Source organism: Sminthopsis crassicaudata, chromosome 3 (assembly GCF_048593235.1).
Source record: "Sminthopsis crassicaudata isolate SCR6 chromosome 3, ASM4859323v1, whole genome shotgun sequence".
Lineage (NCBI taxonomy): Eukaryota > Metazoa > Chordata > Mammalia > Dasyuromorphia > Dasyuridae > Sminthopsis > Sminthopsis crassicaudata.
Window position 1 is genome coordinate 135,674,800 of NC_133619.1, and position 13,112 is coordinate 135,687,911.

Genomic DNA, 13,112 nt, shown 5'->3' on the forward strand with positions numbered 1-13,112 from the left:
CTAAAATGTAAGGAATATAAGTTAGATTTATATTTTTAAAAATACTGAGTTATTTTCATTTTGGTACTGATTATTGTTCTATGACTTAGACAAGAAATAGCAGCAAGATACTAAGTATATTAAGATAAAAATGATACAGTATTTATGCAACTTGAGTTTATATTTCACTTTCATGGTATAAGAATACAGTCTAAATATAATAATTTGGAAAGTGGGATTTGTATCATATTTTGAGAAATGTTAATTTATCTTTCCCAAATCTGAAGTCACTGTTTCATTAAAGTGTTGTTTTGTTTATTTTTCCTCTTATTAGCTGGTATTAGCTTGTAAGGACTACAAGAGTTTGAGTTATGATATAGCAAAAATAAATATTGGGCAATTTTAAAAGAAAAAATGATCAGATTAGAATTTTTCTTTTCAAAAGAAAAGTCCAGTAGATTAACAAAAATTATCTACACATTATGCTAAATACAATTATAACTTCCATCTTATCTCAAGCCAAATGGGAAAGTTTCTACAAAAAATAAAGTTCTTTTTTTTTTTTTAAAGTTAATGAATATATCGGTGCAGAGTACCAAGGGCTTCCTGGCCACACAGAAACACACAGGTCAATCCTACTAATTTTCTCATAGTAGGAATCAAAAGGTGAATTATGAGATAAATGTCTGACAACCAGTAACATGTGGTTTCTTGTACAATATAAGCACAATTTTAAAAGAAAGTGTGAAAATCTCACATTTGATCTTGCATTAAAAGTCTTTTTAAATTACCTGACCAATTCAGAGTGTAGAAAAGCAATTTCCTTCCTCATTTTAAATGATGGAGAATTATTTTTTCCTTCTCTCACATCTAATTTATTTCTCTCTGTAAGCCTGCTGCCTGCAAACTTTGTATGCTAGATTTTATACTAAGACTTCAAGTTTCAAAACATCTTTGTTTCCACTATTACTAACATTATTAAGAATAATAATTATGTGATCCATGCTGTTCTCATATTAGCAAAATAATTTTTACAGAAAAAAAATTTATCAAGTCCCTCTTCTTGTATTTTAAAGGTCTTGTCATATAAGCCCTAGCCATATGTCCTATAAGTATTCCAGTATTCCCCTGTATGTCCTCAGATATTCTTCTAAAGTTCTTATTTTTTTTTCTTTCAAAAATGATTATTGCAATACCTCTTTACTCCCTACTCATGGGATCTTGAAAATATTTTGCATGGTCAATAATCAATGAATTAGGAAGAAGAGGTAAGAGAAATGTTCACTATCTTGCTCTTTGACCTGCACTTCTCATATAAGATGAGAATTCATGATCTTTCAATGTGGCAAAAACAAATGAGAAAACAGAACCCACATAATACATTTTGTATAGTCATTAGAAATGTAGTTTAGAAACAAAAGCATAATTTGGCAGAATTAAATGTACAGTTTTATCTTTCTGTTAAAAATATGTTATTCAGTTTGATGACTTCTCAGATTTATCAGAGATTGAAGTACTGGGACACGTGTCCTTCTGTGATACAATATGTAGGAGGTGTTTAGGGAAAATAAGCATCTCTGGCCTAAAGTCCCTCTTCTGTTTTTTTTCTTTTAACTCAGTTTTGATTTATGTCTTTCTCATATCTCTCATCTGTGACTCCAAGAACTTGTATGTACAATAGCTATCACTAGGTGAAACCATCTTGTAGAATAAATAAGTTTAAGGACGACCAAGGGCCTCAGACCAGTGAATTAAGGTGATATCTATACCAAGTATGGGAAGACTTCACCTAAAGTGACTGAAAAGAATTCATTCCAATGTCCATGAAGGTCACTGAAGCACCCTAGGGCATTTACAGCTTTATCAAGCATAAAAGATGCCTAGGTCATCCATTTCATCCAGGGTCATTGCCAATCTTCCTATTTGCCACCAGAGTTCAGTAACCTTGAAAAAGAGAATGAAGGTCATGATCTTTTGCTTTAGATTTGATTTATTCTTCAGTCAAGACATCACCTATCCCCTAATGTTATTGGTTGTCTTGAAAAAGAAAGAATAAAAACCACACTAGCATGAAAAAATATATTTTAAAATTATTTTGTATTGTGTTAAAAAACAAATTTGATTTATTGACCATGCCCATTAAATATGAGCCTTCATTTTTATCTTAGTCTTTAAAGATAAATTTGAAACTAAACATAAAAGATACTAACTTCATCATCTGACCTCCACCCCTGTAACTTTCTTTACCAGAGTTTGCTCTTTCTTTCTTTCTTTCTTTTTTTTTTTTACATGCATAGAGGAATCAAATAATAGAAAAGGAGAGTGACCTACCAGCCCAAATTCCCAGAAATCAGCAATTTCGATAGATTTGTTTTGCTCCTACTTTACTTATTCTGAAGTATTTTATAAAATTTTAATAAATCAGCATAATTTTCTCCCATGGTTCCTGAACTCTCGGTTTATATTCCTTTTAAGGAACATTACACTTTGCCTAGAAGCCATGAATACTTATTATTCTACCTCTTTTGAATTATCATAATTACAGATAAAGAAAGTCACACATAAGAGAGCTATTTTCCATTCTACTTTATTCTACAGTAATATGGTCTTTACATAATAATTAAATAAGGAATTTTTCACAATCTCAAAGGACAAAACTTTTTTTTTTTTTTAAATAAATGTCTATTGTCTTAAGCAGAGATAGAAAGAGTTAAATTAATGGACTTTCTGGAGACAACAGTTGCATAAAACTTAATTCATTTTAGATTCATCTCTACTCAAAGACTTGTGAGAAAGAGGAAAGAAGACAGAAAGATGCATTTATTTGAATCCCAACAGTTTTCTCAAATCCCTTATAAAATCTGCAGTCTAATCAATTTGGCACACAAGTCCTTTCCCTCAGTCTCAGGTAACCACTACATATATCCTCAATATGATAAGCAAAGTGATTCCATTGCATCTCACATTATTTCGTATAACAATACACACATTATTTGTATAACAATATATATGTGAACATATGTTCAAATACATACACATGCTTATGTGAGTATACACTCATTGTTTACATGCATTGTTATATGTATATGTACACATGTATACATCTATATAAATATGGATATGCATGAAAATTATAGACATCACCATTTCAATGATTTCAGTGCTGTTGGAAACTTCCTGTAGCAATGTGGAGAGAGCTCTCAGGAGTACAAAGAGTCTTAATTACTTTGTAAAAGGTGAGAAAATATCAGAGGAGAGACTTGAAAGTTTTTACTGGTGGTAATCACAGGTTTCTATTCACTTTACTATATTTCCCTGTACATACAGTAGTTACATACTATACAAATTCAATCCAATTCAATATTTTTTAAAAATTGCTACTATAGGTAAAGCAAGTTACTAATTTTCTGCATGTAGCAGTCAGAGGTGTCCATCTGACATTACAGCTACAGTAAAAGTAGTAGGTTGAACTTTTATTCCTTTAATTTCCTACATGTATAATTGTCCATTATTCTAGGTATTCACATTTTTTAGGTTGGAAATGTTAACATGTACCAAAAGAAAATGGAAAACAACACAGGAAAAATAGCACTAATTTAACCATTATAGGAATTCAGGTCAGTTCCCAGTTCTTCAACTTTACTACCTATGTGAAATAGAAAAATCACTTCATCTCACAGCTTCTTGTTCTCCACCTGTAAAAAGAAGATATTGTACTTGGACTATGTCCCATAATTCTTTCAGCTCAAAAATCTATGATCTTATGATACTACTATTGTATCTAACAGAATGATTTTTTGCAAATATAGCCAAATCTTGGTAAACATTGTAATATTTGTGATATCACCATGTTATCATGATATAACCTACTGCTAGATAGCTGTGACGAGAAAGTAAAAGATAATAAAGAGAGAGAAAGAGACAGAGAAAGAGAGAGAGACAGGTAGACAGGAAGATTCAGAGAGAGAGAGAGAGAGAGAGAGAGAGAGAGAGAGAGAGAGAGAGAGAGAGAGAGAGAGAGAGAGAGAGAGAGAGAGAGAGAGAGAGAGAGAGAGAGAGAGAGAGAGAGAGAGAGAGAGAGAGAGAGAGAAGGAGAGAAAGGTAGAGGACAGAGGAGAGGACATGATATCAGAAAAATATGTACTCAAATTTGACTGGTATTTATATATCTTATGTATAACATGGGGCAAATCATTAACCTCTCAGGTTTCTCAAGAAACTCCTTTAAAAAAAACATTGAGGAACAGGTTTTAATCTCCACTGGTAGTGTAGTTTCCTTGCCAGGAATTTCCTGTATGTATGAATTTACAAGATCAGTTTGTTTTTACATGTAGATAGGAAACATCTGCTACTTTAAAAAGACCTGGATACATGTCCCCCCTCTGAAATAAAAGATGTTTGAACATTAGCAAATCAATAAACCATTTTTTGAACCTATATTCACATCTAAGAGGAAAATGTACAGAGATTTGCCAATCTGCACAATAATCTGCATTGAAAGATTATCTACTTTAAGATTTCTCTGATTTAAAATTACAAGTCTTGGGAGTGAGGGGATAAAACAACTGATTTTTATAGAAAATAAAGTTTTGTAAAACATTTTATTACTATTATTTATTTTTTTATGATTCTTTCATTCATGATTCTCATGAAATGCCTGTGAAGTATATACTACAATCATTATTGCTATTCTCTCTGACCTAAGTATCTTTACCCTTAAATATATAATGCTAGAGAACACAGTTGGAGGCTTTTGAATAGCACTAAGTGTGTGTGTGTGTGTTTCTGCATGATTGGTGCTATCTATATATCTATCTATCATCTCTTTCCTGAAATCATGAATAACAAAGGGAAGTAGATCATGGATCTTAAGTTCAATAAACTCTGACCTTTAGGATGGTAATCACTTATTTTGTTAGAGTGAAACTGTTGTATCCATTTATCTGTTGTAACTCATTCTGACTTAACTTAAGCCTTTTTTGGATGTTGTTAGCTGATTTAATAGGACTCATAAAAATGAAACATATACTAACAAAAAGGAGGAAACATTACTAGACCCCATAAAATGTAATATATTTTAAGATACTAAAATTATCTATAATTTTTCTTTGATTTAACAATATTCAAATACATATATATATATATATATATATATATACATATATATATATATATATTATCTAAATGTATACTTAAGGCATCAATGATTATGTCAAAGGCCATATATTCTGGTAAGCTTTGTTAAGAAAGTTCAATCTCTAGCATGTCCCATAAAGCTGGAAAGGCATAATCAAAAGTCTAAATGATGTAATATATGCATATTATCCAAAGATTATTTTAGGAAAAGTTGAATAATTTCCTCATGAAAAGGATGAATAATCAGTAGTTAATTCATATTATTTTTTTAAAGCTTTAGTAACTTATAAAGTCATTTAGTAAGGTAAGATAGTTTGAAATACAGTTTGTATTGCTCTTAGTTTGGTTTTCTGAAGGTCTTGGAGCAGCCCTTGTTTCAGTAGATTAATCAACATAAGAATAGCCAGGTGTTACAGTAAAAATCCTTTATTATCTCCTTCACAGTCTAGTTTCCTTGCTTGGTGCCCAGATAGCTTTCTTGAGAGGCTTTCAGCCCAGCCTAGGTCTCAATGTGGGGAGCAGGAGAATAGGCCAGCCACCAAAAGGCTGATGAATATGGAATGAATCTGAGTCCAAGGGCTTGTACTTCAGCTTCCAGCCCCCACAAATATGGATGATGGAATGACTCTGTTTCTGGAGAGCCACCAAGAGCCTGACCAAAGATGGAATGACTCTCTCTCCTTGTCTTCAAGAGCTTGAACTTCTGCCTCCAGTCCTCTGTCTTCTCTGGCCCTGTCTCTAAGCATCTCAGTCCCCCAGGAGATCCACCAAGAGCTTGAAGGAAGATGGAATGAATTTCTTTCCTTGGCTCCAAGAGCTTAAACTCTCGCTTTCAGCCCACTTATCTTGACTGGCTCTGACTCTGGCTGAGTTTGTCCTAGCTTATATCCTCTCTTATAATTACATTATCATAGGTATGAATCTTGTAGAACTATATTAAGTACTAAGTACATGTACTGAACTAGAGAACTATCAAGCATCATGCTAAACTAGATAATCATTGTCTATCAATTCCACCAACTTAAAACCTTTTAAGAATCCTTTAAGAGCCCATAACTCGGGTTGATTAAAGTGACCAAACTGAGGAAATCATAAATCCTTGAACAAGGGAAAAAAACCAAATCTCAATATGTTCTGATATTTACTAACAACATCATACTTTTAGGAGAGAGGATCTTTCTCATTAAAATTTATTTGACCGAGATTGGGGAAAAGAAAATCTCTATTTGAATTTAACTTATCAAGTCATTTCATAGTTTGGGATAAGAAAAATTTTACACATGTATTCTCATGGGAAAGATTGAATCTCTTTGATTGTTGCAACAAAAAGCAAAAGCATGCAATAATTTCACTAAATTATCCTACTTAGAGTGTGCTATATACTTATTAAGAAATTAAATTTATATTAAATGTTAAGAAAATGACTGTTTCAGAAAATGGTTTGCATTAAGTAAATTATGTAAATTAATTGCTAAAAATGTGTCTGCATTGAATAACTATGCTAATTTTATCCTTCTGACTTGCTCTTGCAAAATTGTGAAATGCTGAAAATGTCTAAACATTTCAGTTTAAGTGTATTATTAAAAATGTAATGACAGATTTTCTTATTCAGTTTTTTCTTAATAAGCAAGAGTTATTCTGTATAAGAGTAATCAAACTTTCTAAAGCTCTTCTTTGATAACTGATCACACTGTAATTACTACTTTATTAAAGCTAAATAAAAATTACATGATACTTGAAGTTTTATAATGTTAGCATTTATATATATATGTATGTATATATATACATATATATATATGTATATATACATACACACACACACACATACACACTTATACATAGAACCTGGTACCTTTACCCATGTTTCTATTTACTTAATATTATTACTATGGGGAAAGTTCATGCTTCTTTTAAAAATAATCAACTTTTGCTCTAATTTTAAGCCAATTAAAATTATGTTCCTATACTGTTATAAAAGAGCTAGCCAGAAAAAAATATATTGAAGTGAATATTGATATTATGCATTTGAGCAAAATGTTGCAAATAAAGAATAAGTATTACTCCCCAAATTCTCCATATAGTAAAAGTGAATTAATATTTTAAATCACTGCCTTATTTCATTACAGAAAATCTTACAATTTAAGGCAACTAAAATATTGTTATTTAATTCATCAAGAATATCTACAAAAACACATATATCTTCAAAAATAAGTCAATTAATTAGGAATTACATATTTAGGGATCAATTATTTTTCTAGGCATTAAGGGAGGCTCTGAGTATAAAAATATAATAATAATAATAATAATAATAATAATAATAATAATAATAATAATAATAATAATAATCTTGTTCTCACAAAAATTATATCCTACTAGAGGTATAAATATACATAGTACAAAATTGTTTTTGTGATAGTTGCTTTGTTATGTAGTTTGAGAATGGACAGGGCTAAGACTCATTCTTTCACACTTTTTCATTGATTCAAATATTCTCAAAAATATCAAAAATCCTTGATAAGGTTTTGCCATTTGGGATATAGACACAATGAGTAATATGCACTAAACTGAAAGCAAAGGACATGAGCAACACATCTCAAAGGAATAACAAAATATTAACAACAATATTAAAATGTTCAAAATCACAATTTAAATAAGGTAAAAGAATATCAGTTTTATATAATACCCTAGAAGCAAATCAGGAGAAATGATTATAATTACAGCAGTCAATGTTGGAGTTTGGTTGTGGAAAAATGGGCTTTCTAATGTGTTTTGCATGTAGCTGAGAATTGGGGCAACCATTCAAAAGTCAGTATGAAATTATGTCATTAAAAATTGCTAAATGTCCATATCCTTTGATCCAAATATTATATTCCCAATCATATTCCCAAAGGAGATCATTGAGAAAGATAAACAAAATGACTCTGAATATTCTAAAACATTTATAACAGCATTTGTGTGTGTGTGCATGTGTATGTGTGTGTGTGTGTGTGTGTGTATGTGTGTGTGTGTGTGTGTGTGTGAGAGAGAGAGAGAGAGAGAGAGAGAGAGAGAGAGAGAGAGAGAGAGTAAGAAATAGAGAAAATTTGATGACTATTGCTAGGGACATGATTAAAAATGTGGTATATGAATTCAGTATTGTAAGAAATGATGAACATAAGAAATATGAAAAATGGAATCATGGAAGAAATTATATTAATTGAAGTAAAGTGAAGTAAGTGACTACAAGAATGTAAAAGGAAATAATATTCCCAATAAAGATGAATTGTTGCTTCTATATAAATATATTAAAAGCTTATTATAAAAAGATAGAATAAACCCCATTTCTATTCCTTTCAAGAAGGATGGAGATGGAACATTGAATGTAAAGCCAATTTTTATTTTTATTTTTTGATAATTTTTTACTGACAGTATATTTGCATGGGTAATTTTTTACAACATTATCCCTTGCACTCACTTCTGTTCCGACTTTTCTTTTCCCTCCCTCCACCCCCTCCCCTAGATGGCAGGAAGTTTTATACATGTAAGATATTTTATAGTATATTTTAGATACACTATATGTGTGCAGAACTGAACAGTTCTCTTGTTGCACAGGAAGAATTGGATTCAGAAGATAAAAATAACCTGAGAAGGAGAACAAATATGCAAACAGTTCATACTCATTTCCCAGTGTTCCTTCTCTGGGTGTAGCTGATTCTGTCTAACATCGATCAATTGGAACTGAATTAGATCTTCTCTTTGTTGAAGATATCCACTTCCATCAGTATATGTCCTCATACAGTATTGTTGTTGAAGTGTATAATGATCTCCTGGTTCTGCTCATTTTACTCAGCATCAATTCATCTAAGTCTTTCCAAGACTCTCTGTATTCATCCTGCTGGTTATTTCTTACAGAACAATAATATTCCATAACATTCATAAATCACAATTTACCCAACCATTCACCAATTGATGGGCATTCATTCATTTTTCCAGTTTCTAGCCACCACAAAAAGGGCTGCCACAAAAATTTTGGCAATACAGGTCCCTTTCCCTTCTTTAATATATATATATATTTTTAGGATATAAGCCAAGTAGTAACATTGCTAGATCAAAGGGTATGCACAGATTTATAACTTTTTGGGCATAATTACAGATTGCTCTCCAGAATGGTTGGATTCGTTCACTACTCCACCAACAATGCATCAGTGTCCCAGTTTTCCTGCATCCCCTCTAACAGTCATCATTATTTTTTTTCCCCTGTCATCTTAGATAATCTGACAAGTGTGTAGTGGTATCTCAGAATTGTCTTTATTTGCATTTTTCTGATCAATAGTGATTTAGAGCACTCTTTCATATGAGTGGAAATAGTTTCAATTTCATCATCTGAAAATAGTCTGTTCATATCATTTGACCATTTATCAATTGGAGAATGGTGTAAAGCCAATTATTAAAAGCATATTTACTAATTTTGCTGATTTCCCCCCATTTATTGTTTCTTTAAAATATATTATGTTTTGATCAGGGGTGATAATGAAACAAGAAAAGCAATAAAGAGAGCAATTATGTAATTTTAAAACAAAATATATAAACAAATATCCATTTTAAAGTAATGATAAAGTTTATAAAACTATGCAAAAAGATATTAGAGGAAATATTGGATTATAGAACATTGAAACTAAAGTAGGAATGGATGACAATGTGAAAAACCTATCAAATATCATTTTTTCTCAGCAATGAATCAGGTGCATAAATACAATTGGAAGTATAATTTTTCCATCTTTAGGACAGGTAAAATCACACACTTTTCAGGTATTTCTGGAAACAGAATATAATATTTATGTAGTTTGGTGGTGGCTGTAGCTTCTATGGTTTATCGCAAGATTCTTTGCACATTATTGATATTTGCACCTTTTTTACCATGACATGTGAAATGAAGTAATATCAGTATTCAGCACATAAGTATCAGATTGCAGATCACCCAAATTCTTAAATGAAAAGTTAAATTAATTCTAGGAGGAAATAATAAAACCATACTATTGGGGGGAATTATATATATATATATATATATATATATATCAGGAGAAAGAAATATACATTTTTCCTCTCAATAGTACATGGCAGCTACACACACACACACACACACACACACACACATATACACAAAATAACTTTATTAAAACACAGAATTCTCACAAACAAATGTACAAATGTGGTATGATTAAATGCAATCTTTTCATATCATAATGCAATAAAATGTACATATAGTAAAGGGCCCTAAAATATAGATTGAATTGCTGATTTCACATAATAATAGTTTCCCAGAATCCAGAATGGATTTTAATAAGTTTCTTATATTAATATACAGATTAATATTTATGTATATTAATGCATATTAATATAAATATACACAATATAAATATATATTAAACATATGTTATCTTGGGAGAAGTATGAAGGTTTCACTATACTACACACACCAATAAGTTCAAGTATCTTTTCTCTGATACTACTGAAGATCTTAGGTCCAGGTAGACTGCATGATCTTACTGCCTCAGATATATAGGTGAATCCTTCTGTTCAAAGCTAATTTAATGGCTGGCAAAAGAACAATTCACAAAAGGTGAAATATAACTATAAGAAATTTCTCCACAATTTAAAAACAACTCAGTTACTAACTTGTTTTCCTTCTGTTTATCAATCAATAATTAGTTTCAGGTGATTACTATATTCCAGTTACTCTGTTTAGTACTTGCAATATAAAGACTAAACTTCTGTTACTTAGCTCAGAGTTTGCATTCCCATAGGAAAAACAAAACAAATATAATAATGTAAATTAAACATGTACAATGTTTATGTAAGATAGTCTCAGAAGGAAAACTGGTGGTGGGATCAAGTAGAAGAGAAGAACCTGAAAAGCGTTTTGCAGAATGTATGATTTGAGCTATCCCCTGGGATAGTTCAGGGAAAATAGTAAGAAGAGAAAAAGAGAAGAAATAACAATTTTATATGTGATTTTTGGGTTGTTTTTTATTTGCATCTCTTATAAGTGCTTGGGAGCATTTTTTCTTGAGGTTGTTTAGAATTAGTATTTCTTTTGAAAATATTGTTCGTGTTCTTTGATCTTTCATTAATTTCAGAATGACTTTTCACGATATATATTATATGTATATAATATATGTATATATTTCTATTAGTTATTTCTGTATATCAAACACACTATTTCATTTTTTTCACAAGATCGTTTTTCTTTTAATATTACATCAGTTGGGGCAGCTAGGTGGCGCAGTGGATAGAGCACCAGCCCTGAATTCAGGAGGGACCCGAGTTCAAATCTGGTCTCAGACACTTAACACTTCCTAGCTGTGTGACCTTGGACAAGTCACTTAACCCCAACCTCAAGGGAAAAAAAAAAAAAAAAAAGGACAGGAATATTACATCAGTTTTCTTTATGCAAACTAAATTTCTTTTAATTGAAACTTAAAAAAAAAATTACAATTCCCTTTATTTTTTTGGTTTATAATTCACTCTCTAATCATAGATACGAAAGGGCTATGATCTATTTCTCTTCCAATTTGTGTTTGCTCATTTTTACTATTCTAGTCACATAAATTTTGTATTTATCATGGTACATATTATATGGGATTATAGTAAAATTAATTTCTGCCAAGATAACTTTCTAATTTTCCTTGAATTTTTTGAAAATAGAAAATTTTAAGGTAATTTATATTAGGAGGTTTATTTTAAAAGGAGGTTAAGCTGTTCAGTTCATCTAATTTTCTATTTTTAAAACTATCAAATAAACTTTATTATTTTAATTTGTAATAAAATTTGAAATCTGGAAATTCTATTGCCTTTTTATTACTATATATTTTGATTATTTACTTTGGCATTCTAGAACTTTGGTTATTTCAAGAAGTTATTCCAGATATATTGGGCATTGACTTTTAGGATCAAATTATAAAAAGACATATCCAAATCTTGTCTTCATGTGCTTTGATATGAATGCAGTTGTGTATAGGTTTCTTTTGTATTATTATTCTATTATTTTGTTTTCTTTTGCTTTTAATTTCATTTCCTTATCATGGCTGATAAATTTTCATTTTCATTATAATCTTTTGTAGTTAAGGAAAATAGAAGATCATTATCATTTCAGAGTGGTAGCAACAGTTTTGCTCCATGTAATATGAATGGCGAAAAGAGAATGGAAAAAAAAATCTACATATTTTCATGTTTTTCAATAATTAAGATTTTTCTAGCCTTAAGCACTTAAACTTAAACTAGATGAGTTATTTTAACGACATACAACATCTCCCCATTTGCAAAATGTAAGATAATAATAGCACCTACCTCCCATGGTTTTTGGAAAGATAACATGAAATACTATGTATAAAAGTTTTTAGGGATCAGAGCCAAGATTAAGGAGAGCTGACATAGCCTTCTATAACCTCCCCGAGCTTCCCTTAATTTAACAGTAGATTAAGCCTCTAACATGATTTTGAAATGACAGAACACACACATATTTGGAGTACTAGACATTTCCTGAAGAAACTACTGTGGAAGAACTTCAAAAAAAGTCTGTTTCAACAGAGCAGGGGGAGAGGCTGGTGAGCCCAGCCTGAAGCAAAGGGAGCCAGGGTGGGAAGCCAGAGTTACAGCTTCTGTGAACCAGGGAATCTATTGAAATTCTCTTAGGTTACTTTGTCCTGGTTGCAAGTCAGTGGTTAAGCATATTTGCTGTAAGACACCAAAAAGCCAATATATAAGGCAAATTGTGAGCCTCTGAAACATGGGACCCACTTGCCCTTACCCAGCCTTTAAAGTCAGTCAGCAGAAGTGCCCCAGGTCAGACTAAAGTGAATTCGCCTTAAGAACAGAATTCAACCTTTAAAAAATGAGCAAAAAAGAAAAAAAAAAGTACTCTGACCATAGACAGTTTTTATATGAAGAAAGAGAGGAACAGATCTCAAACTCTGAGGATCCTAAATCAATCAAACTCAAGCTAAAGCCCCAAAGGGAGA